General features: G+C 45.4%; 1 protein-coding gene across 3 annotated transcripts in view; it reads right to left on the reverse strand.

The window, feature by feature from the left end:
* FRMD6 (FERM domain containing 6) overlaps positions 1-23,914 on the reverse strand; it is a 331,867-nt gene that overhangs the window by 107,826 nt on the left and 200,127 nt on the right. Inside the window, exon 3 of one of the 3 annotated variants that reach the window (XM_068254762.1) lies at positions 19,240-19,299. The gene's annotated coding sequence lies outside the window, so the exon portion shown is untranslated. Of the gene's footprint in view, positions 1-13,063; positions 13,143-13,166; positions 13,331-19,239; positions 19,300-23,914 lie in introns of those variants that run through there. The other 2 variants (XM_068254763.1, XM_068254764.1) reach the window with 2 other exon arrangements.

Genomic DNA, 23,914 nt, shown 5'->3' on the forward strand with positions numbered 1-23,914 from the left:
GCGCTCTGTCAGCTACTACCAATACTAACAGCCTACAACACGTCGCAAGCGCTCTGTCAGCTACTACCAATACTAACAGCCTACAACACATACAAGCGCTCTGTCAGCTACTACCAATACTAACAGCCTACAACACATACAAGCGCTCTGTCAGCTACTACCAATACTAACAGCCTACAACACATACAAGCGCTCTGTCAGCTACTACCAATACTAACAGCCTACAACACGTACAAGCGCTCTGTCAGCTACTACCAATACTAACAGCCTACAACACGTCGCAAGCGTTCTGTCAGCTACTACCAATACTAACAGCCTACAACACGTCGCAAGCGCTCTGTCAGCTACTACCAATACTAACAGCCTACAACACATACAAGCGCTCTGTCAGCTACTACCAATACTAACAGCCTACAACACGTCGCAAGCGCTCTGTCAGCTACTACCAATACTAACAGCCTACAACACGTCGCAAGCGTTCTGTCAGCTACTACCAATACTAACAGCCTACAACACATACAAGCGTTCTGTCAGCTACTACCAATACTAACAGCCTACAACACATACAAGCGCTCTGTCAGCTGCTACCAATACTAACAGCCTACAACACATACAAGCGCTCTGTCAGCTACTACCAATACTAACAGCCTACAACACGTCGCAAGCGCTCTGTCAGCTACTACCAATACTAACAGCCTACAACACGTCGCAAGCGTTCTGTCAGCTACTACCAATACTAACAGACTACAACACATACAAGCGTTCTGTCAGCTACTACCAATACTAACAGACTACAACACGTACAAGCGCTCTATCAGCTACTACCAATACTTTTGTTCATGCAAAGTTGCATGAACAAAAAACACCTGCATACCAGGGGCGTAGCAATAGGGGTTGCAGAGGTTGCGATCGCATCGGGGCCCTTGGGCCAGAGGGGCCCCAAAATTACCCTCCCTCATCGACATTATTAGCTCACTATTGTTCCTTTGCTCATAGTAATCACTTCTATAGATACTTTGATTAGTTTTAATCATTAACAAGCTATTCCCCATCCCCTTCTTGCACCTCTGACACTGTAGTTGCCATTGGCAGGTTTTGGTGCGCCGTATCAATTGTTATGTATAGAGTGCTTGGGGGGCCCCATTGTAAAACTTGCATCAGGGCCCACAGCTCCTTAGCTACGCCACTGCTGCATACGCATGCAAATCCGCAGGCGGTTTTTCCTATGCAGATTTGCCTAAGGGCCTGAGCCCACTCACGCAGTTGTGTCCGCTTTTCAGTTACACATCAATGTTAAAGATGCAGAAAAGCGGACAGAAGCGGACACAACTGCGTTAGTGGGCTCAGGCCCTAAGTATAGTGGAAATGGGCCTTGCGGGATCATCTTGCAGAATATCTGCGCGTGCATTCAAGTGTGAACTAGCCCATTGAGTAACATGAGTTCTCAGTTTAAATGCATTTTTCTGTGCAGAAAGCAGGTACGAAAACAGTCAAGTGTGTCCCCTGCCTCACTTTCTATCCTCAGGACCAGCAGGGCACATCATAAACCCATTGAATTCCACAGAGGTCTCACAGACAGGAAGTGAAGACATCTCTTCCCAACTGTGATTTTATTAAGCGAAAACTTAGAGGTTCAAACTGTTAGAATAAAAAACAAAGTTAAATTATCTTTTCTGAAAATTAGCTGCAAAAAAATGTTATAACTTGGAGGTCGGTTTCATTGAATGTACGATGAAGCGACCGGGGGCCTCCTTACCCTGACCGACATTGCTATCCTGAAAGGACCTGCTGGAAGAGAGGCCCAGGCCTGCCCCTGGGCCCGGCAGGATAAATCACAGCCAGTGACAGCTCTTTGTTGTTGAGTCAGTTTGGGGCTATCCCTGCAGTCTGAGGCTCCCACCAGCTCTGACATGTGTGAAATAATCAGAAACCAGCAAAGCAGAACAGCTCATTGCCTAGAAAGGGACAGCTGTCCCCAGAATGACCCCCAGAGAGCCAGGCATGTGATCTCCCCACTGACAGATCAATTACCTCCGCCAATCAGATTACAGAGCAGGCCTCATGCAATTAGAGTGGCTTTTGTGGAAACTTGTACTACACAATCACTCTATCCTGAAACATCACAGCTCTTCTCAATCAGGAGTTGGACTTTTCAAAATTGTTGAGTAAAAGTGGCTGGATAGTGTACTGGTTATAGGACAACTGTAAGCAGGAATAAAAACAACAACAAAAAAAAAGCATTTAACTTGACTTGGGCTAGTATGGGTGAGATGCTTGTAGGGCTAAAAATTGAATGGCACCAGATTTAGCCCCGTCACAGCTTTGCGGGTTTCCTCCAGACACGCTGGTTTCTCCCCACACCACAAAAAAAACTTTATTGGTTTCACTAAAAAAAAAACAACAAAAAAAAAACAACGACCTGGCCCTTATTTTCTTCGTAGCTGTGCTTCCGTTTGTGTAGGAGCGTGACCGTACAGTGCAATCGATACTGCGGTCCATGCCTGTGCAGCAGGCGTGAGGAAACATTGAGGGGGATTGGGAAGCCTCTGGGTTACCCAAAGTCTACCCTTTACTGAGGTAAGTATCTTTTAAGGTTGTCATACAACAGGCAACTTGGCGGCCAATCGACCATCTGATTTGATTCTTATAAGACAAGACAAATAACATTTATATCGTGCTTTTCTCCTGGCGGACTCAAAGCGCCAGAGCTGCAGCCACAAGGACGCGCTCTATAGGCAGTAGCAGTGTTAGGGAGACTTGCCTAAGGTCTCCTACTGAATAGGTGCTGGTTTACTGAACAGGCAGAGCCGAGATTCGAACCCTGGTCTCTTCCGTGTCTGAGGCAGAGCCCTTAACCATTACACCTTCCAGCCACTATAATCAGAATAGCAGGAAAATCGGTGCTGCCAAGTGCATGCATGACCGACTATGTGACCAATTTCGGGCCAAAATTGGTAGCAAGAATCGGTCAGATGTAGGGCCGATTTGCTCGATCAGGGTGTGTGGCGGTAACAGCGATACGATATCAGGATGAGCGATGAACGCGATTAAACACCCAACGCTGTCCCCCCCTAATGTGCCCCCCCCAGTGCCCAGCGCACTATACATCACATGTCCGTGTCCACCGATTGTCCTCCGCTGGCTTCGAAAGCAGTCCTTGGTCCATACACACGCCCCATGTGATTGCTGGAATAACGTGGGCGCATGCATGACGTCACCCACGTGCCCACATTACTCCATCAACCACGTGGGTTGCATGTATGGGCGGAGCCTGGAGCCAGCGGCAGCCATGGACAGGTAATGTATAAAGCACTGGGTACCGGGGGACACAATACACATTAGGGGTCAGCGTCGGGCTGGTGAGGCGGCAGATGCGGCGTCACAAGTCCGATTTCTGCGGGAAATTAATCGGTGTATGGGCAGCTGACAGATCTCTCTCTGTTCAGATTCGATTTAAGAGAGATTTGTGTCTTGGTCCAATCTGTCCATCATCTCTATATGTATGGCTGCCTTTGTCCTCACAGGTGCACTTTAACTTCCTGCAGAGGGAGGTGTCAGCCATTAGCAGTTGTCAGTATTGCGTTTTTACTGCAGTCAGAGCTCTGAAGGGATGACTTCTGATTGGCTGCTGGGACTCAGGGCTTTCATACCTTATTGTTCCGCAGTAAGCTTGTGTGATCTGGCTTCACAGAGACACTTTAATAAATGTCAGTCTATAACTGGAAAACATCAAATGGGACTTGGCAACAGCCCTGTATGAAGGGATCTGCCCCTCACCCCTCTGAGTGGAAATCCTGCCTATTGCAGCAACACCGATCCAGCAATTACCCAGATGGAAAATGTACAGAGTCAGCTGCAGCGTAATTACCCGGCGGGAACCCCGTCCACAACCGCTGGAACTGCCGACGGCCAATCCTGTGTACGCAAATGGAAACGTGCGCAATATTTCTACATAACGGAGACCGGACAACGCCGGGAGAGGAGAAGAACCTCATAACAGTGTCAGAAATAGCAGGCTTCCTTCACAGACAAGTCTTCAAAGGTTTCAAACCACCGCCTTTTACATTGTTCACAAAAACGCGACCATATTAACCTACAGGCCATGGATACACCATGGATAATACAACAATACAATAACAGTTGCAATGCACTGTTCTCCAATAGGACTCAGTAATTATGGAGCTTCTCAGTAGAGACGTTAATAATTTTAAAGAGAACCAGAGACAGAGCACCCTCATGTATTTTACCATATAGATCAATGGGAACATGACAGTAAACACCTACTCTGCTCTCTGTTTCATCCTTCACTGCTCAGTCTGCCTGTTACCTCTGATAAGAAATCAACAGATTTGCAAGAGGATGACGGATGCCTTAAACCAAAGGTGTCACAGAATTGAGTGGATTTCAAAGAGAAGGGATTGCCGGTGAACATGAACAAGGTGCAAGCCAAACAGAAATAGCATGGGGGGGGGGGGTGTGTCACAAGCAACCCAGAGGAGCATTTTGGGAACACAGCCTGCTCCACAGATGGCCACGTATTGTGCGCAGTTAGTGATGCCCACACATTCCACTAACTCCGATGGCCCTGTGCTCCAAATGACTCCTAGACCATCAGAAACAATCCCTCCCCAATGCTTGACTGTGGGTTGTAAGCAATTCAGGTGGAGTTCTTGTCTGGGTTGTCGCCTCACCCATGATGAACATCCACTGGAGGAAAACTGGGTGAATGTGGACTCAACCAAGAAAATTACCGCTGCCCTAGCTTCCCATCACGCTTCTCCATCTTTGTGGCCCTCTGTCTCCTTTTTAGAATGCTGGCTGTGGTGAGCAGAGGATCTCGCAGCTCCTCCATGCTGGTTGAGTTGATGCAGATTTCGGACAGCTGTGCTGCGACTTTCAGGTTTTCTGCCACGTCTCCAGCTGTGCAATGCGGCTGTCGTTCCACAAACCGTTCCTTAACACTCAACATTGTGCTGCTGGGCCTGACCGACCCGGACAATGGAATCTGTGGGACACGGACAATTTCCCTTTGGCTTCCACCTCGTTCACAATGTCCAACAATTCCTTTCTTTTTGGAGATCACTCAGTTCTGCGGCACCTTTGGTTCGAGGTAGGCAGGCTCATTAAATTCCGGGGAATTGAAATTTCCGAATTTCTGATTTGGAAATCTGCATTTCTGATCCGAACTCCAGTTTGCTGCAACTTTTAGCCCCATCACATACCGTAACTCGGAAGTCTTGGACCAATCGGAGAATGCAGAATGTTTCTGCTAAAATTGGATTACCGCGGTAATTTTAGACCAATCACAAGACTCTGACGTTACCACGTATTCCTAAATCTCGTGATTGGCCTAAAATTTCTGTGGTATTCCGATTATCGCGGGAAACATTAGGAGTGCTCCACTATGTCAGATTGCTGCAGGAATGTAGGAAGTGTAAAGCGGTCGTCTCCCAGGCCGGGATATAAACAGAACTGCCGCTGCCGGCATCCATTCCACTCACTCCACAGGCTGTATGTTATTTCACTAATTATATCACAAGACATTTAGAGTGCAGCTAAACTTCCCAAATCACATTGCTTCCCCGGTTACCCAGCATCTCTTTACTGCAGACTGTAAAAATATCTGCAAGTTTTAAGGCAGAACACCTCCTCCTCAGACTCCACTACATCATACCGCTCAACTTTTTGAGATGAGAAAGAGTTATACTTTAAGCCACGCCCCTGCTAGGCTCCCAATCACGCTTCTGCCACACCCCCATCACACCCTTAAAGTGACTCTGTTACAAAAATTACAACGTTTTTTCTACCATCCTACAAGTTCCTAAACCTATTCTAATCTGTTCTGGCTCACTGCAGCACTTTGTACTATCACGGTCTCTGTAATAAATCAATGTATCTTTCCCCTGTCAGACTTGTCGGCCTGTGTCTGGAAGGCTGCCAACTCTTCCGTGCTGGTCTGTTCCTCTATGCACACTCCAGTGTGTGTTTTATTTACATAAGCCAGCAGCTTCTCTGCTATCTTATCAGTGATAGAAGAGAGCTGGATAAAAATCATCCTCTGTTAGGCTGTGAAAGTAGCTGGCTGACACATACTGAGGAATTACAAACACAGGCACAGGCAGAGCTGTCTGCAGGAAGCCTGTAATGTTCAGTGCATGAGAGAAGCTGGGGACAGAAGGTAAACACACAAATGATCTCTTGAGATTCAAAAGGAAGGCTGTATACAGCCTGCTTGTGTATGGATGTATTTTCTATGTGTGGACATACTGTACATCAACCTACTTCCTGTTTTGGTGGCCATTTTGTTTGTTTATAAACAAACCTTTTAAAACTGTTTTTGACTACTTTTAATGCGGCGGGGAGCGGCGAAATTGTGACAGAGGGTAATAGGAGATGTCCCCCAACGCACTGGTATGTTTACTTTTGTGCGATTTTAACAATACAGATTCTCTTTAAGCTACGTACACACATACGACAACGATCGTTCGTTGTCAATGACGAACAAACTTTTAATTGATGAAAGAACGACCTAAGTAAAGTTAGTTTTAAAAGGTGTGTAACGATCTGATCGTTAGAACGAACTTTACATCACGTAAAAGCAACTATCGCGCTTGCGCATAAAAATGAAAAGTTCCATGGAGAAATAGTGAAATGCGCATGTCAAGCCTAGTACGAACGACCGTTTCCAACGATGTACAACTTTTGCAAACGATCGTCATTGGGAAAAATCAGCCAAGCTAGATCGTTCGTTTTGAACGATTTAGCTCGTCCGTCGTTAGACTTCATGGTCGTTGGCTGCTTTTTTTCAAACGATCGTCGTTTGAAAGGATCGGGGAACGATCGTTTCAAACGACTGTAGTCGCATGTGTGTACGCACCTTTAGTCACGCATACCATACCATAAACATTTCATAAGAAATATATGTTGTTTTATAATTCAAACCACACTGGTCCTTTCTATCCTGGGTAATTTTCCTATAACATATGAAAATAAGAAATATGTCAATTTAAAGGATGGGAATAAAGTTCAGAGTCAGGTGAACACATTTTTCAGTAGAGAAATACATATATTTACATAGAACTGTACATCAGTCCTGAAAGAGGGACAAATGGGGAAGGCAGAGGGACTGGGGAACCAAGAGGGACTGTCCCTCCGAAAGTTGGACAGTTGGGAGTTATGAGTTTTGAACACCTCCCTCCAAGACTCCACTACATCCTCGGCTGTAAAGGAAACCTGTATTGCAGAAGTCCGGTGGGAAGAGTATAAACTGCTGCCCAAAAGCATCACCCCCAAACAACAGATATTTGCTGCACACTTCCCTGTCCAAGTACTCCATAAACTGACAGCTGATTGGTTTATTATTGCTGCTTTTTTGGCCATTATCCCTGCTCTTATCATTGCACACAAGCTGGAAACACGCATCATTTTCAAACTGCAGCAATGCTATATATACGCTATTAAAGCACCTGTGCCCTGAGTAACAGTGTATATTGAAGTGTACAGTACAGCGGTGTGCAGAGGGTTAATGATGAAGTGTACAGCACAGCGGTGTGCAGAGGGTTAATGATGAAGTGTACAGTACAGCGGTGTGCAGAGGGTTAATGATGAAGTGTACAGCACAGCGGTGTGCAGAGAGTTAATGATGAAGTGTACAGCACAGCGGTGTGCAGAGGGTTAATGATGAAGTGTGCAGCACAGCGGTGTGCAGAGGGTTAATGATGAAGTGTACAGCACAGTGGTGTGCAGAGGGTTAATAATGCTGTGTACAATACAGCGGTGTGCAGAGGGTTAATGATGAAGCGTACAGTACAGCGGTGCGCAGAGAGTTAATGATGAAGTGTACAGCACAGCGGTGTGCAGAGGGTTAATGATGAAGTGTACAGCACAGCGGTGTGCAGAGGGTTAATGATGAAGTGTGCAGTACAGCGGTGTGCAGAGGGTTAATGATGAAGTGTGCAGCACAGCGGTGTGCAGAGGGTTAATGATGAAGTGTACAGCACAGCGGTGTGCAGAGGGTTAATGATGAAGTGTGCAGCACAGTGGTGTGCAGAGGGTTAATGATGAAGTGTACAGCACAGTGGTGTGCAGAGGGTTAATGATGCTGTGTACAATACAGTGGTGTGCAGGGGGTTAATGATGAAGTGTACAGTACAGCGGTGTGCAGATGGTTAATGATGAAGTGTACAGCACAGCGGTATGCAGAGGGTTGATGATGAAGTGTACAGCACAGCGGTGTGCAGAGGGTTAATGATGAAGTGTGCAGCACAGTGGTGTGCAGAGGGTTAATGATGAAGTGTACAGCACAGTGGTGTGCAGAGGGTGAATGATGCTGTGTACAATACAGTGGTGTGCAGGGGGTTAATGATGAAGTGTACAGTACAGCGGTGTGCAGAGGGTTAATGATGAAGTGTACAGCACAGCGGTATGCAGAGGGTTAATGATGAAGTGTACAGCACAGCGGTGTGCAGAGGGTTAATGAAGTGTACAGCACAGCGGTGTGCAGAGGGTTAATGATGAAGTGTACAGTACAGCGGTGTGCAGAGGGTTAATGATGAAGTGTACAGCACAGCGGTGTGCAGAGGGTTAAGGATGAAGTGTACAGTACAGCGGTGTGCAGAGGGTTAATGATGAAGTGTACAGCACAGCGGTGTGCAGAGGGTTAAGGATGAAGTGTACAGTACAGCGGTGTGCAGAGGGTTAATGATGAAGTGTACAGCACAGCGGTGTGCAGAGGGTTAATGATGAAGTGTACAGTACAGCGGTGTGCAGAGGGTTAATGATGAAGTGTACAGTACAGCGGTGTGCAGAGGGTTAATGATGAAGTGTACAGTACAGCGGTGTGCAGAGGGTTAATGATGAAGTGTACAGTACAGCGGTGTGCAGAAGGTTAATGATGAAGTGTACAGCACAGCGGTGTGCAGAGGGTTAATGATGAAGTGTACAGTACAGCGGTGTGCAGAGGGTTAATGATGAAGTGTACAGTACAGCGGTGTGCAGAGGGTTAATGATGAAGTGTACAGTACAGCGGTGTGCAGAGGGTTAAGGATGAAGTGTACAGCACAGCAGTGTGCAGAGGGTTAAGGATGAAGTGTACAGTACAGCGGTGTGCAGAGGGTTAATGATGAAGTGTACAGTACAGCGGTGTGCAGAGGGTTAATGATAAAGTGTACAGTACAGCGGTGTGCAGAAGGTTAATGATGAAGTGTACAGTACAGCGGTGTGCAGAGGGTTAATGATGAAGTGTACAGTACAGCGGTGTGCAGAGGGTTAATGATGAAGTGTACAGTACAGCGGTGTGCAGAAGGTTAATGATGAAGTGTACAGTACAGCGGTGTGCAGAGGGTTAATGATGAAGTGTACAGTACAGCGGTGTGCAGAAGGTTAATGATGAAGTGTACAGCACAGCGGCGTGCAGAGGGTTAATGATGAAGTGTACAGTACAGCGGTGTGCAGAGGGTTAATGATGAAGTGTACAGTACAGCGGTGTGCAGAGGGTTAATGATGAAGTGTACAGTACAGCGGTGTGCAGAGGGTTAAGGGTGATCAGTGCATTTTTGTCTTCCTCCTGTCACACATGGGCTGCGGATCACATAGACTGATTGCTGCGCTGATCACTGGATGTCACATAACATAGAATTCAGTCAGTTCTGGATCACCACAGCGGCTGTGTATTATATATATATATTCCATGTGCTGTTCTGGTGATCGGTGGTGCAGATTTACCATGTTTTTCAGCAGGACAACAATCGGGTAACTTTCCCCCTGTAGTCAGTCCTCTCACCGATCCATCGCCGAGACTCATCCAGCTTATCTCTGAATGACACCTATTCAATAATTTCACCTGACATTCTAAAGGTGGCCATACACTGACAGATTTGCAGCAGATTGGACCATCAGATAGATTTCTGTCAGATGCCTGTCAAGTCCAATCTGTCAGGAATCTATCTGATGTGCGCCACACACTAGGAACTGTTTTCCTATTGATTTTAGAATAAAATCTATTGGAAATCAATCTGAATGCATTATTGGACCATTAGATCCAATGCAACTTTATGGACCATCGATCAGCTGATAGCAGATGATCGACCAAGATTTTCCATCCTGTCAGATAGATCAAATCGGCCCCAAAACGATCAAAATCGGCCGCAATTCGATCAATCAAATCGATTTCCGATTGATCGGTTCTATTGATCGATGGCTGAAATCGACTAGTGTATGGGCCCCTTAAGGGCCTCAGCTTACCATAGGAATTATTTTTTGAGTGTGAGTGCAAAGGTTGTTATCTGAGTAAAAATTGGGGCGCGCAAGTGAGGGTTAGTGTTAGTTAGTGTTAGGGCCACTGTGAGTGCCAGTGAGAGGGTTGGTATTGGGTTTAAGCTTTTAGGGTATAGTGACCATTACTGAAAGGGTTAGAGACAGTGTTAGAATCAGGGGCAGTGTGAGGGTTGGGGTCCATGCAACGGTTAGTTTACGAGATGGGGGGTGTGAGGGTTATGTTAACTGATACGAGTCAGTGAGAGAGTAAGTGGAAGGGTTAATGTAAAGGATTCAGTAAAAGGGGTCAGGTCAGGGTCAGAGTTAGAAGAAGGGTTACAATCAATGTAAGGATAGGGTAAGTATACTGTAAGGGCTGGGATCAGTATGAGGGTCAGTATAAGAGTTTTGTGTAAGATCTGGGGTCTGTGTGGTGAACAGGTCAAAGTCAGGACAAAGGTCGGGGTAACTGTCAGGGTGGGGCAATGCTCAAGGGCTGGTATAGGGGTTACAGTGAGAGTTTTCCTGTAAGTGTTAGCATAAATATGAAGGTCTGTGTATGGACGAGGGTCAGTATGATGGTTAGTGTTAGGGTTAAGAGCACAGGGTTAGGGTTACATTAAAAAGTGACTGGATGGTTGTACGGGCATTTGTCATGGAATAAAAATGACTGCTTGGAAAGCAATGTGTGTGTGCGGACCTGTTGGACGTTTGAATGTAAAGCTTCCGGGTCAGCACCCACCACAGCATTACATGGTTAGGGTTAAGGTAAGGGTAAGGGTTGGATACAAGGGTCAAGGTAAGACCCGGTGTAAGGGTTAGGGTCAGTATTATTATTAGTGCTAGAGTTAAGGTCAGGGTTAGGGTATTGGTCAGTAAACAGGTAAGTATAAAGGTTGAATATAGAGGTTAAGGTAAGACCCTGTGTAAGGGTTAGGGTCAGTATTATTATTAGTGCTAGAGTTAAGGTTAGGGTTAGTGAACAGGTAAATATAAAGGTTGAATATAGAGGTTAAGGTAAGAACTTATGTAAGGGTTAGGGTGAGTATGGTGATTAGTCTAAGGGTTAAGGTTAGGGTCCTGGTAAGGGTAAGGGTTGGGTACAGGGGTTAAGATAAGAGTATATAAGGGTTAGGGTCAGTATGATTGTTAGTGTAAGGGTTAGGGTGTAAGTATACAGATAAGTGTAAGTGTTGGGTATAGGGATTAAGGTAATAGCTTGTGTAAGAGTAAGTATGATGGCTAGTGTAAGAGTTAAGGTCAGGGTAAGTGTAACGGTTGGGTACAGGGGTTAAGGTAAGAGCGTATATAAGGGTTAAGGTCGGTATGATTGTTAGTGTCAGGGTGAGTGTGAAGGTAAGTGTAAGGGTTGGGTATAGGGGTTAGGGTAGAGCTGTTGTAAGGGTTAGTGTCAGTATGATAGCTAGTGTAAGGGTTAAGGTCAAGGTAAGTGTAAGGGTTGGATAAATGGGTTAAGAGCCTATATAAGGTTTACGGCCAGTATGGTTGTTAGTTTCAGGTAAGTCTAAAGGTTGGGTATAGTGGTTAAGGTAAGAACTTGTGTAAGGGTTAGGATCAGTATGATGGTTAGTGTTAGGGTTGAGGTCAGTGTTAGGGTAAGTGTAAGGGTTGGATATAGGGGTTAAATTAAGAGCCTATACAAGGGTTGAGGTCAGTATGATTGTTAGTGTCAGGGTACTGGTAAGTATAAAGTTTAGGATTGTTAGCATTAGGGTTAGGTTAGGGTAAGTGTGCGGGTTGAGTATAGTGGTTAAGGTAAGAGCTTGTGTAAAGGTTAGGGTCAGTATGATTGTTAGTTTCAGTGTTGAGGTAAGTATAAAGGTTGGGGTTGTTAGTGTCAGGGTAAGTGTGCAGGTAAGTGTAAGGGTTGGGTATAGTGGTTCAGGTAAGAGCTAGTGTAAGGGTTAGAGTCAGTATGACTTAGTGTCAGGGTTGGGGTGTGAGTGTTGAGGGAAGTATAAAGGTTGGCTACAGAGATAGGATAAGGTTAGGGTCAGTATGACTTAGTGTCAGGGTTGGGGTGTCAGTGTTGAGGTAAGTATAAAGGTTGGGTATAGAGATAGGATAAGGTTAGGGTCAGTGTGGAAGTTTCTGTAGGTTTATCATGGTGGTCGGACTCGGGACTAATACTCACTAACTCTATTAAATTGCGTCCTCGATCTGCTTTAGGCAATAATGCACCTCCAGCCTCCCCACTTGCCTGTATAGGAGGTAATGAACATTCCATAGACATGAATTCAGAAGCTTTGCGTAGATATCTATCAGTGTATGCCTGTAAGAGGTGCAGATATGAGCGTGATAAGCAGATAGACTCCCGCCTGGACTAGTTGGGGAATTCTCATTCCTTCATCACAGGGAGAACCCAACATAGAAAAACAATCCTGAGGCTCATTTACCGAGCTACCGATATCCACCGGCGTCCGGAGGCGCTGCTGGTCGATAAATCACCATTAATATTGAGTGGTCAGCTCTTGTGCCAAGCTGCTGTCCTGGGATCAGCTCCCAGTAGGGATATGATCTAGTTGTACAGGCTTCCTGCGTGTCTACGGGTTTCCCCCAACTGCTTCCTGTCCCTCACCCCATTCAGAATACACATAGAGACACGGCGGGTATGTGGGATTGTAGCTGAGCCATCGGATCGTCAGCTCCTGGGCTCAGGATCCATCGTGACCGATCTGTGCAAATAATTGCCAGATAATAGAACAAATACACACATAGATACATTGTTTCAGTCCATTTCCAGAATGAATATTTTCCCCCCTTGGACAATAAAAGCTTGGAAACTTACGGATATCCCTGGAAGTCGATGACAAGCAGCCGGTGACAAGGACTCTCCCAGCCCTACAAACACTCAGACACTCAGGAAAGCCATTCCAGGGATGCTGACTTACTTTAGCGCTCGCGGACAGCTGCCTATCCCGGCGTAGATCCGATCCTTTCCCGAAAATCCCAACAAAAGAGGCGGAAAACCAGGAAATTTCCTCCACAAGTAAAAAGTTTAGCGACTCCTCCAGTGTGACAGTCCCAGATCCCTGGCAGTGTGTCCCTGCCTGCTGCCTTCAGCAGTCTGATCAGTTCTACAAACCCCTGCATGGAAAAGATTCTCTCCTCCCCATCCTCCTCCTCCCTGCTCCTATAATATCCCCCTCGCCTTTCCCTCCCTCCCTGCCTGCCTCCCAGCTCTTAGCTCTGGAATGAAAGCATGCCTCACTTGTGGGTTGTTGGTTTTTTTCCTCCCTTTTTTTCACATTTTAAATATGCTTTATTGAAGGCTGCCGGAACGAACAAAAAGGGAAAAACTTTTTTGAACAATAACAGCGCAACAAGGAAAAGTGACGAGAGCATCGGACAAACAGTATTATGTATGGAGGATATCAGCGCTGCGTTAATATGTATCAGCGCTGCGTAATATGTTGGTGCTTTATAAATACAATAAAAAATAATAATAATTATTATCATTAAATTGTACCTTCTGAAAATATAAGCTATTGGATAATACAGCAAAGTCCCCGTTATTCAGAACTCAGGCAAACGGAAGTCTCAACTAACCGGCATGTCTGATGGATAACAAGGACTTTCATTTGGGGGAATGTTGTGGGTGTTTGCAGCCTATACAATACTCACCAAGCCTCCAGCGACATCTTGCAGCCTTCCTCTTGCTCCTAGCGCCTTCCAGCCGGAGTCTAGGAGTCCGCTAGGAGTCCGCTAGGAGCAAGAGGAAGGATGCAAGACGTACATTTAATAAAGGCACGTGGAAATAAGGGCGCACAGTAACGTAGTCGTCAAATATTGTTTTTTGACATAAAACGATATTTAATAATCTAGTTATATTAAGGTCTGATAAAAATGCATTTTTATCAGACCTTAATATTTATGTGAAATTGTACTTTTAATAAACAAATTTATATACCTAGAAAAACTGACATTATCCTTTCATATATATATTGGATTGTGTGCATAATAACTATACATCCCGGAATAGTCCAGCCAGTGGTGGCTGGATAGTGTAGTGGTTAAGGGCTCTGCCTTTGACACAGGCAACCAGTGTTTGAGTCTTGGCTCTGCCTGTTCGTAGCGCCATCCTCTGTATTAACTTTTTTTGCTCCAAGTATTGGTAGGGGGAAGGGGATACCCCAGACCTTGAGGAATAGGCAGCTCCAAATTAATATAGCAGCACCCTTCAATTAACTCGTTTGGATATTTAATAATCTAATCTATGGCCAGAGTGGACAGCATAAAACATAAAATGATAAAAATTAAAATACATTGTCATGCAAAGGGGGAGGGCAGGAGACGATACAGAAGGATTTTATTGTTACTAGACAACATTAAAAATATACTGCGGTGATCATTCTTCACAAAAAGAGGTCATAAAACGATATTTAACAATCTATGTATGGCTGGAGTGGACAAATTACTACAGATTTTTAACAATAGCAAGCAAAATTGCCATACAATCGCTATATCTTTCATGAAAAGGGGGAGGGCAGGAGACGAGGGAAGGAGACGATATTTAACATAAACACTTGATTTGAAAACAAACTGGTGATCGAAAAAAAAAAAAACGATAATCAACGTTTAGAAGTAGCAATTTGTATTGAGTCAAACTGGTTTGAGTCGTATGGTGGTGCCCAATTTGTACACTTGCCGCAAGCGCCCTTTATTCCTGCTCCGGGGTGGAAGATGTCTCTTGAGTATTTGGGGGGGGGGGGATGTTTGCGCTTTTTCTGATCTCAAGCAACCAGCAAGCACATGTATGCGGTCGGTGCCAGATACCTTGCTGTATTCAGCTTTACATGAATGAGACGTCACTCCCGCCAGAGCCGGATTAAGGCTAAATGGGACCCCAAGCGACTGCTTCTGTTGCCTGGTTAGTAATCCGGCCGTGACCCCAGCACTGCTTCAGGTCAGGAAAAGAATGTTTAAAATGAACCTGAGGCAGCGGGCAAGGTAGAGGGAAGGCTATGGATAGTCAGTGGGCTTCACGTGTCGCCCTCGCCCCACCGGTGCCACGCAGGGACCCTCTGAATAGGGACGGTCAGAGAATTTCCACAGAACACTGATTGCTGAGTTTCCGATTGGAAAAGGGCTTACCACAGCGGTAATCGAAATGAGAAAATGCTCTCTGTAGTATATCTGCGTAAATACCACAGTATTGCAACTCAGACATTTTAGCCCAATCACAGAGCTCAGAAGCATTGGACCAATTCCAGGCTGCAGAATTGTTCCATAGAAATCAGAACGCCGTGGAAATTTGAGACCAATTACAAGACTCAGTAAAACTCAGTAATATCTAAGTCTTGTGATGGGTCTAAAATTTTGGTGGTGTTCCGACTTCCCCGGTAAACTACGGCATTCTCTGATTGGTCTGATACTTCTCAGTGTTTCCGAACTTCCAGTCTTGTGATTGGCCTAAAATGGTAAATTTTACACCAACCACAAGACACACATTAGACCAATCAGAGGTTTACCTCAGAATACGGAAACATTTCTGCAGCCTGTGATTGGTCCAATGCCTCCGACTCTGTGGCCAAGGATTTGGCCAATCAGAGAATTTGGTAGTGTACCGCAAAATATAATGGATTCCGCAAAACAACTTACATTACATAACTTTATTAACAAAAAGGACAAAAAACTACTAAACCTTTCCATGGAATTGGTTATCAGCATTTTCAGTAGTGGTAACTTCCGTGGAACCAGAAATTAGCATTTCCGATCATCTCTACCTCGGAACATATTTGGCAATATAGTAATGGCATGCAAACCATATTGGAAGCTAAAGTACCTCCTAGTTTAATAAATGTTAGCACTTGTCTTGGATGCAGGGCATGCATTTTTCAGTCTGGCAGAGGCGGTGTATGCCTGTGCGATTAACCATTCAATTGCAGCATGTGTCTAGGGATGCGCAGCCTTTCCCCCCCAGTTTTTCTTAACTCTGTAAGTATGTAACTGTCAGGTTAGCTGCTCCCAGCCCCTCCTCCTGAGTTTCCTGTTTGCATAATAAGTAGTAGCAGATTTGCATGTGATTTGCATCTGAATTGAATGTGAAGTGTGCAGAAAATCTATTTAGGTGCTTCACGCTGAGCTGGTGGTCATCTCAGATGCAGCCTTAGTGGTATGCGCTGGCGTTCTCCTCGCTGTTCAACCAAATGTAAGTTACACATTTTTTTTTTTGCTTAGCTGCTCCCAAGGTTTTAAATTTAGGTTAGGTCACTTGCCCGGAGGTTTGCCTCACTGTGGTGCAAGTGTCTAGTATAATATACTTTGCATGCAAACCATATTGGAAGCTAAAGTTCCTCCTAGTGTAATAAATGTTAGCACTTGTCTTGGATGCAGGGCATGCATTTTTAAGTCTGGCAGAGGCGGTGTATGCCTGTGCGATTAACCATTCAATTGCAGCATGTGTCTAGGGATGCGCAGCCTTTCCCCCCCAGTTTTTCTTAACTCTGTAAGTATGTAACTGTCAGGTTAGCTGCTCCCAGCCCCTCCTCCTGAGTTTCCTGTTTGCATAATAAGTAGTAGCAGATTTGCATGTGATTTGCATCTGAATTGAATGTGAAGTGTGCAGAAAATCTATTTAGGTGCTTCACACTGAGCTGGTGGTCATCTCAGATGCAGCCTTAGTGGTATGCGCTGGCGTTCTCCTCGCTGTTCAACCAAATGTAAGTTACACATTTTTTTTTTGCTTAGCTGCTCCCAAGGTTTTAAATTTAGGTTAGGTCACTTGCCCGGAGGTTTGCCTCACTGTGGTGCAAGTGTCTAGTATAATATACTTTGCATGCAAACCATATTGGAAGCTAAAGTTCCTCCTAGTGTAATAAATGTTAGCACTTGTCTTGGATGCAGGGCATGCATTTTTCAGTCTGGCAGAGGCGGTGTATGCCTGTGCGATTAACCATTCAATTGCAGCATGTGTCTAGGGATGCGCAGCCTTTCCCCCCCCAGTTTTTCTTAACTCTGTAAGTATGTAACTGTCAGGTTAGCTGCTCCCAGCCCCTCCTCCTGAGTTTCCTGTTTGCATAATAAGTAGTAGCAGATTTGCATGTGATTTGCATCTGAATTGAATGTGAAGTGTGCAGAAAATCTATTTAGGTGCTTCACACTGAGCTGGTGGTCATCTCAGATGCAGCCTTAGTGGTATGCGCTGGCGTTCTCCTCGCTGTTCAACCAAATGTAAGTTACACATTTTTTTTTTGCTTAGCTGCTCCCAAGGTTTTAAATTTAGGTTAGGTCACTTGCCCGGAGGTTTGCCTCACTGTGGTGCAAGTGTCTAGTATAATATACTTTGCATGCAAACCATATTGGAAGCTAAAGTTCCTCCTAGTGTAATAAATGTTAGCACTTGTCTTGGATGCAGGGCATGCATTTTTCAGTCTGGCAGAGGCGGTGTATGCCTGTGCGATTAACCATTCAATTGCAGCATGTGTCTAGGGATGCGCAGCCTTTCCCCCCCCAGTTTTTCTTAACTCTGTAAGTATGTAACTGTCAGGTTAGCTGCTCCCTCCAGCCCCTCCTCCTGAGTTTCCTGTTTGCATAATAAGTAGTAGCAGATTTGCATGTGATTTGCATCTGAATTGAATGTGAAGTGTGCAGAAAATCTATTTAGGTGCTTCACACTGAGCTGGTGGTCATCTCAGATGCAGCCTTAGTGGTATGCGCTGGCGTTCTCCTCGCTGTTCAACCAAATGTAAGTTACACATTTTTTTTTTTTGCTTAGCTGCTCCCAAGGTTTTAAATTTAGGTTAGGTCACTTGCCCGGAGGTTTGCCTCACTGTGGTGCAAGTGTCTAGTATAATATACTTTGCATGCAAACCATATTGGAAGCTAAAGTTCCTCCTAGTGTAATAAATGTTAGCACTTGTCTTGGATGCAGGGCATGCATTTTTCAGTCTGGCAGAGGCGGTGTATGCCTGTTCGATTAACCATTCAATTGCAACATGTGTTTAGGGATGTGCAGCCTTCCCCCCACTTTTTCTTAACTCTGCAAGTATATAACTATCAGGTTAGCTGCTCCCAGTCCATCCTCCTGAGTTTCCTGTTTGCATGATAAGTAGTAGCAGATTTGCATATGATTTGCATCTGAATTGAATGTGAAGTGTGCAGAAAGTCTATTTAGGTGCTGCACACTGAGCTGGTGGTCATTTCAGATGCAGCCTTAGTGGTATGCGCTGGCGTTCTCCTCGATATTTGACAATCTCTTTATTGTTCCCGTGACCGCGCTCTCTCTGCCGTGTGGCCGTAGTGCGCCTCTGCAAGTCCAGCCGCGCCTGCGCAGTAAGCTGAGGCTAGTATTCTCTAGTATTTCTCTGCATAGTAGTCCTCAGATAGAGAAACGTGCAGCACAGCTCTACCAGTGTGTGCACCTAGTGTGTGTACAGCGGCCACAGCAGATCGCAGTGTTCTCACCGCTCATTCCACTATCAGCCACCTAGTGTGTGTACAGCGGCCACAGCAGATCGCAGTGTTCTCACCACTCCTTTCTCCTCGGGAAGCTGCTCCGTTGTGTATGATCTGATCGAGCCCTGATCTCTGCCAGCCGACAGAAATTGCAAGTGTATACTTAGCTTAAACGTGCCTATTATCGATACAAATCCCGAAGAATCGACCGAACGATCGATCAGTTCAAATGCTGAAGACAAATGAACTTGATAGGAGGACAGGGTCTGAGAAGGTGCAAGCTAGGCCCCTAGATACTCGCTTGGTCCTAGGCCCTTGCCTAGGTTGCCCTGTGGATGATTTGGCCCTTTTATTTCTATAAAAAGCAATTACAAAAACTGAATGTAAACACTGGGTTTAAATGAAAGGTCAATATTCCAGCGGTAATCACACCGCAACAGCAGCAGAACTTTACAAATGATTTCTATACTGACCTTATTACACATGTGACAGGTTGTCTGTAAGTGTTAAGGAGCGGCAGATTGTAAAAGTGATCAGGATATTTTTAGTTACACAAAGTTTACTTACCAATAACACAAATCTCGCCCGTGGTGCTTTGATCTATGAAGGCTGCTGTATAGCGTGACGCTGGAAATAAATCACACGGATACATGTTAAAGAGGAGCTGTCAGCCATACTATCTCAAACAAAAAAACCCACATATATAAGTAGATAAATACTTGCTCTTCTTACATAACATATGTATTGCACTGTCCATGTTTTGATTTTAGTGATTTTTCTACAGTAAAAAAAAGATAAAATCCTTCTTAGCATTTCCCATTTTAAGTGTGGCTGTTTTGAAGCCAATCCTGATATCATTTCCTCCCTTAGGGCCCTTTTCCACTAGCGGCGTTTGCGATGCTGAATCGCAAAATCGCAAACCGCTAGTGATTTTGAAATCGCTACGGTTTGCTTTTTAACATAGGAATCGCGGTAGGTAATTTCCACTACCGCGATTCGTTTTTTACTCAAACGCGATTGTACCGCGGAGCGATCTTTGCCGCGATTTTGCTATGCAGTGCATTGCATAGCAAAATCGTGAACGCAATCGCCGGGAAGTTTCCTGCACTTGCGATTCAGCAATCGCTAGTGTTTAGCGCGAACGCTAGCGATTGCTAGTGGAAAAGGGCCCTTACTCTCCTCTGCCTTATTGTGTATGCATTGCCCGCCCTCCACTACAGAAAGTGCATTGTCGCTGCATGAGAAATATTGGCCAATCAGAGAGGAACAGAGGTGTGGGAGGGGAAAATGGGAGGGAAAGAGGCTTCAGCCAATCAGGCTGCATTAGTTAAGTCTGAGGGGAAGTAGAGAAGCAAACAAGGACAACCCAGCATGCCCTGCAACTTCCTTTTTGTGTACCACATTTTGTGTGTACCAAATAAGAGTCAGGTAAACTGGGCAGGGGCGTAGCAATAGGGGGTGCAGAGGTAGCGACCGCATCGGGGCCCTTGGGCCAGAGGGGCCCCGAAGGGCCCTCCCTCAGCAACAGTATTAGCTCTCTATTGATCCTGTGCTCATAATAATCATTTCTATAGATACTTTGAATAGTGGTAATCATTAACAAACTGTTCCCCATCTCCTTCTTGCACCTCTGACACTGTAGTTGCCATTGGCAGGTTTTAGTGCACCGTATCAATTGTTATGTATAGAGTGCTTGGGGGGCCCCATTGTAACACTTGCATCGGGGCCCACAGCTCCTTAGCTACCCCACTGAAACTGGGGAATGATCATTTATCAACAAGAAAAGTAATAGTGATTGTAACTTTTGGGTTGCCTGGTTAGCATCCTTATTACTTGTTTACCAGATAAAAATAAAGAATTGATTTTTGATTTTATGCCTGACAGTTATACTTTAAATATTGAGTTTACATAGAAACACCTATACGCAAGGATATACAGAAATATTGATAATCTTAGATTATCTTATATCGATATGCACTGATAAATGTTAAATGTCGTATTTACAAAGAAACATCAATACACAGCGATATCCAGAAATATTGACTATCTCATTAGGATGGGACTATAAGCCATTTTCAGAGCACAGCCTTCTCTATATCACAGTAGGCGAGATACCGTATTTGGTATTTTAGGAATAAGGGTGGGCAGTACGATGCTAATAATTAATTTATGCAAATTTATGTAGCTGAGAAATTGACCAATCAAACATTGCTGAGGTTCAGCGTTTCACCTGTTGACTAAAGAGCGCTTTCTGGCATACGGCAGAGATTGTAGCCCCACGCATGTCAGCATTTGTTAGCAGTTACCTAGCAGCACAGTGTTCCAAATGCAGTACTGTTGCCATGCTTGCAAATTGAAATCATTCCATTTTAGTTTGCAACCATGGCAACAGTACTGCATTTGGAGTACAGAATCCCAATATACTTCCACCTGTCTGCAAGTGTATGTAGCTAGCTGGACAGAGAAGAAGCCACTGTTAGACCCGTACCAGGTGGGAGGCTTAAAGGCGAAAAATTGTAAAATTTAAAATATGTGCAAACATAGACAAATGAGAAGTACGTTTCTTCCAGAGTAAAATGAGCCCTAAATTACTTTTCTCCCATGTTGCTGTCACTTACAGTAGGCAGTAGAAATCTGACAGAAGCGACAGGTTTTGGACTAGTCCATCTCTTCATAGGGGTTTCTCAGCAAGTCTTTTATTCTTTATAAAGATATTCCCTAAAAAGGATTTAAACAATGATGCTGGCCAGCTTCCCTGCTCGCTACACAGTTTTTTGGCAGTTGGACAGAGCAACTGTCATTCACTAAGTGCTTTTGAAAATAAATAAATCCCTGAGAATCCCCTATGAAGAGATGGACTAGTCCAAAACCTGTCGGTAATGTCAGATTTCTACTACCTACTGTAAGTGACAGCAACATAGGAGAAAAGTCATTTATGGCTCATTTTACTCGGGAAAAAAGTGTACTTCTTATTTGTAAATGTTTGCACATATTTTAAATTTTACAATTTTTCGCCTTTAAGGGCCCGTTTCCACTAGCTGCGGTGTGATATGATGATCTCATCACGCTTGAACAGAACCAATGCAAATCAAGGGAGCAGTTTCCACTGCTTGCAAATTTTGCGATCCAATACAACCCAGGAAAAGAATCGGATGCAAGCGGCAGATTCTCGCAACACGCATCCGATTCTCATAGGCAATAAAAGACGTCCGCTTCCGGACTTCCGGAAGTACCCATGGCATGATGAGATGCGGTCTTCGCATTGCATCTTCCCGCTAGTGGAAATGGGCCCTAAGGACCACCACAGCGGAAAAAGTGAGCAATTAAAATCTGTCAGAACCGACAGGTTTTGGACTACTCCCTCTCCTCATGGGGGATCAGGTTTCACTGGGTTTTTTGGTTTTCAAAAGCATTCTCTGAACAGCAGTTTCTCAGACCAGCTGCCACAATTGTATGCAAGCGAGGAGGGAGGCTGGCTGGTATTACACTATTTTGGCAGTTAAACTGACATTCAGGAATGGCTGTTGTAAACAAAGAAAACCATGAGAATCCCCCATGAGGAGATGGACTAGTCCAAAACCTGTCAGTTATGTCAGATTTTAACTGCTTACTTTTTTGCTATAGCGGCAGTGAATGCAGTACTGTTGCCATGGTTGCAAATTGAAATGGAACAATCATTTTTAATAACATTAATTAAAATAAAAATAATAAAAAAGTTGTGCCGTTTAGGGTCCCGCCAGTAGAGTGACAATGTGGGCGATATGCAGCCTGATCGGTCTGTACAGCGGAGGCCCCACCACAGGGCTGTACAGACATTACGCAGCATGTATATATAAATCGCCCAGAGGCTAAATTAAGCAGCTCTATACTTTGCTAAATATAGCCGAGGATTTCGTTATATTTTGGCGAATATCAGCTGTGAGTGACAGGCGTTAGCGTCCCCCCCTCCCCCCTCCTGTCAGTCTCCCATCATTCCTTACATGCTTGTCTTTCCCCTGTGACTGTACAGAGGGGAGGTGACCCCACTAGCCCCTCCCCCTCCTGTCAGTCTCCCATCATTCCTTACATGCTTGTCATTCCTCCATGACTGTACAGAGGGGAGGTGACCCCACTAGCCCCTCCCCCCTCCTGTCAGTCTCCCATCATTCCTTACATGCTTGTCATTCCTCCATGACTGTACAGAGGGGAGGTGACCCCACTAGCCCCTCCCCCCTCCTGTCAGTCTCCCATCATTCCTTACATGCTTGTCATTCCTCCATGACTGTACAGAGGGGAGGTGACCCCACTAGCCCCTCCCCCTCCTGTCAGTCTCCCATCATTCCTTACATGCTTGTCTTTCCCCTGTGACTGTACAGAGGGGAGGTGACCCCACTAGCCCCTCCCCCTCCTGTCAGTCTCCCATCATTCCTTACATGCTTGTCATTCCTCCCTGACTGTACAGAGGGGAGGTGACCCCACTAGCCCCTCCCCCTCCTGTCAGTCTCCCATCATTCCTTACATGCTTGTCATTCCTCCGTGACTGTACAGAGGGGAGGTGACCCCACTAGTCCCTCCCCCTCCTGTCAGTCTCCCATCATTCCTTACATGCTTGTCATTCCTCCATGACTGTACAGAGGGGAGGTGACCCCACTAGCCCCTCCCCCCTCCTGTCAGTCTCCCATCATTCCTTACATGCTTGTCATTCCTCCCTGACTGTACAGAGGGGAGGTGACCCCACTAGCCCCTCCCCCTCCTGTCAGTCTCCCATCATTCCTTACATGCTTGTCATTCCTCCCTGACTGTACAGAGGGGAGGTGACCCCACTAGCCCCTCCCCCTCCTGTCAGTCTCCCATCATTCCTTACATGCTTGTCATTCCTCCCTGACTGTACAGAGGGGAGGTGACCCCACTAGCCCCTCCCCCTCCTGTCAGTCTCCCATCATTCCTTACATGCTTGTCATTCCTCCCTGACTGTACAGAGGGGAGGTGACCCTACAAGCCCCTCCCCCCTCCTGTGGTCCAGCCAGGAATGTCCCCAGGAATGTGTACAAGGGGGACACACTTATCTTCTTGGCTTCCAGGCCTGACATAGGCCCCATGTGAAGGACAGTATGTCTGACACACCAGGCAGGGCACACAGGAAGCCCAGGCAACACTGGCGATGTGACAGAGACACTGCTGGGGTTACCTAGAGCTAAATTTGTCAAAATTTAAGTTTAGGGCTCGTGCACACGGACATTTGCCAGACAGTATATGACGGCTG

This window comes from Hyperolius riggenbachi, chromosome 9 (assembly GCF_040937935.1).
Source record: "Hyperolius riggenbachi isolate aHypRig1 chromosome 9, aHypRig1.pri, whole genome shotgun sequence".
Taxonomy (NCBI): Eukaryota; Metazoa; Chordata; class Amphibia; order Anura; family Hyperoliidae; genus Hyperolius; species Hyperolius riggenbachi.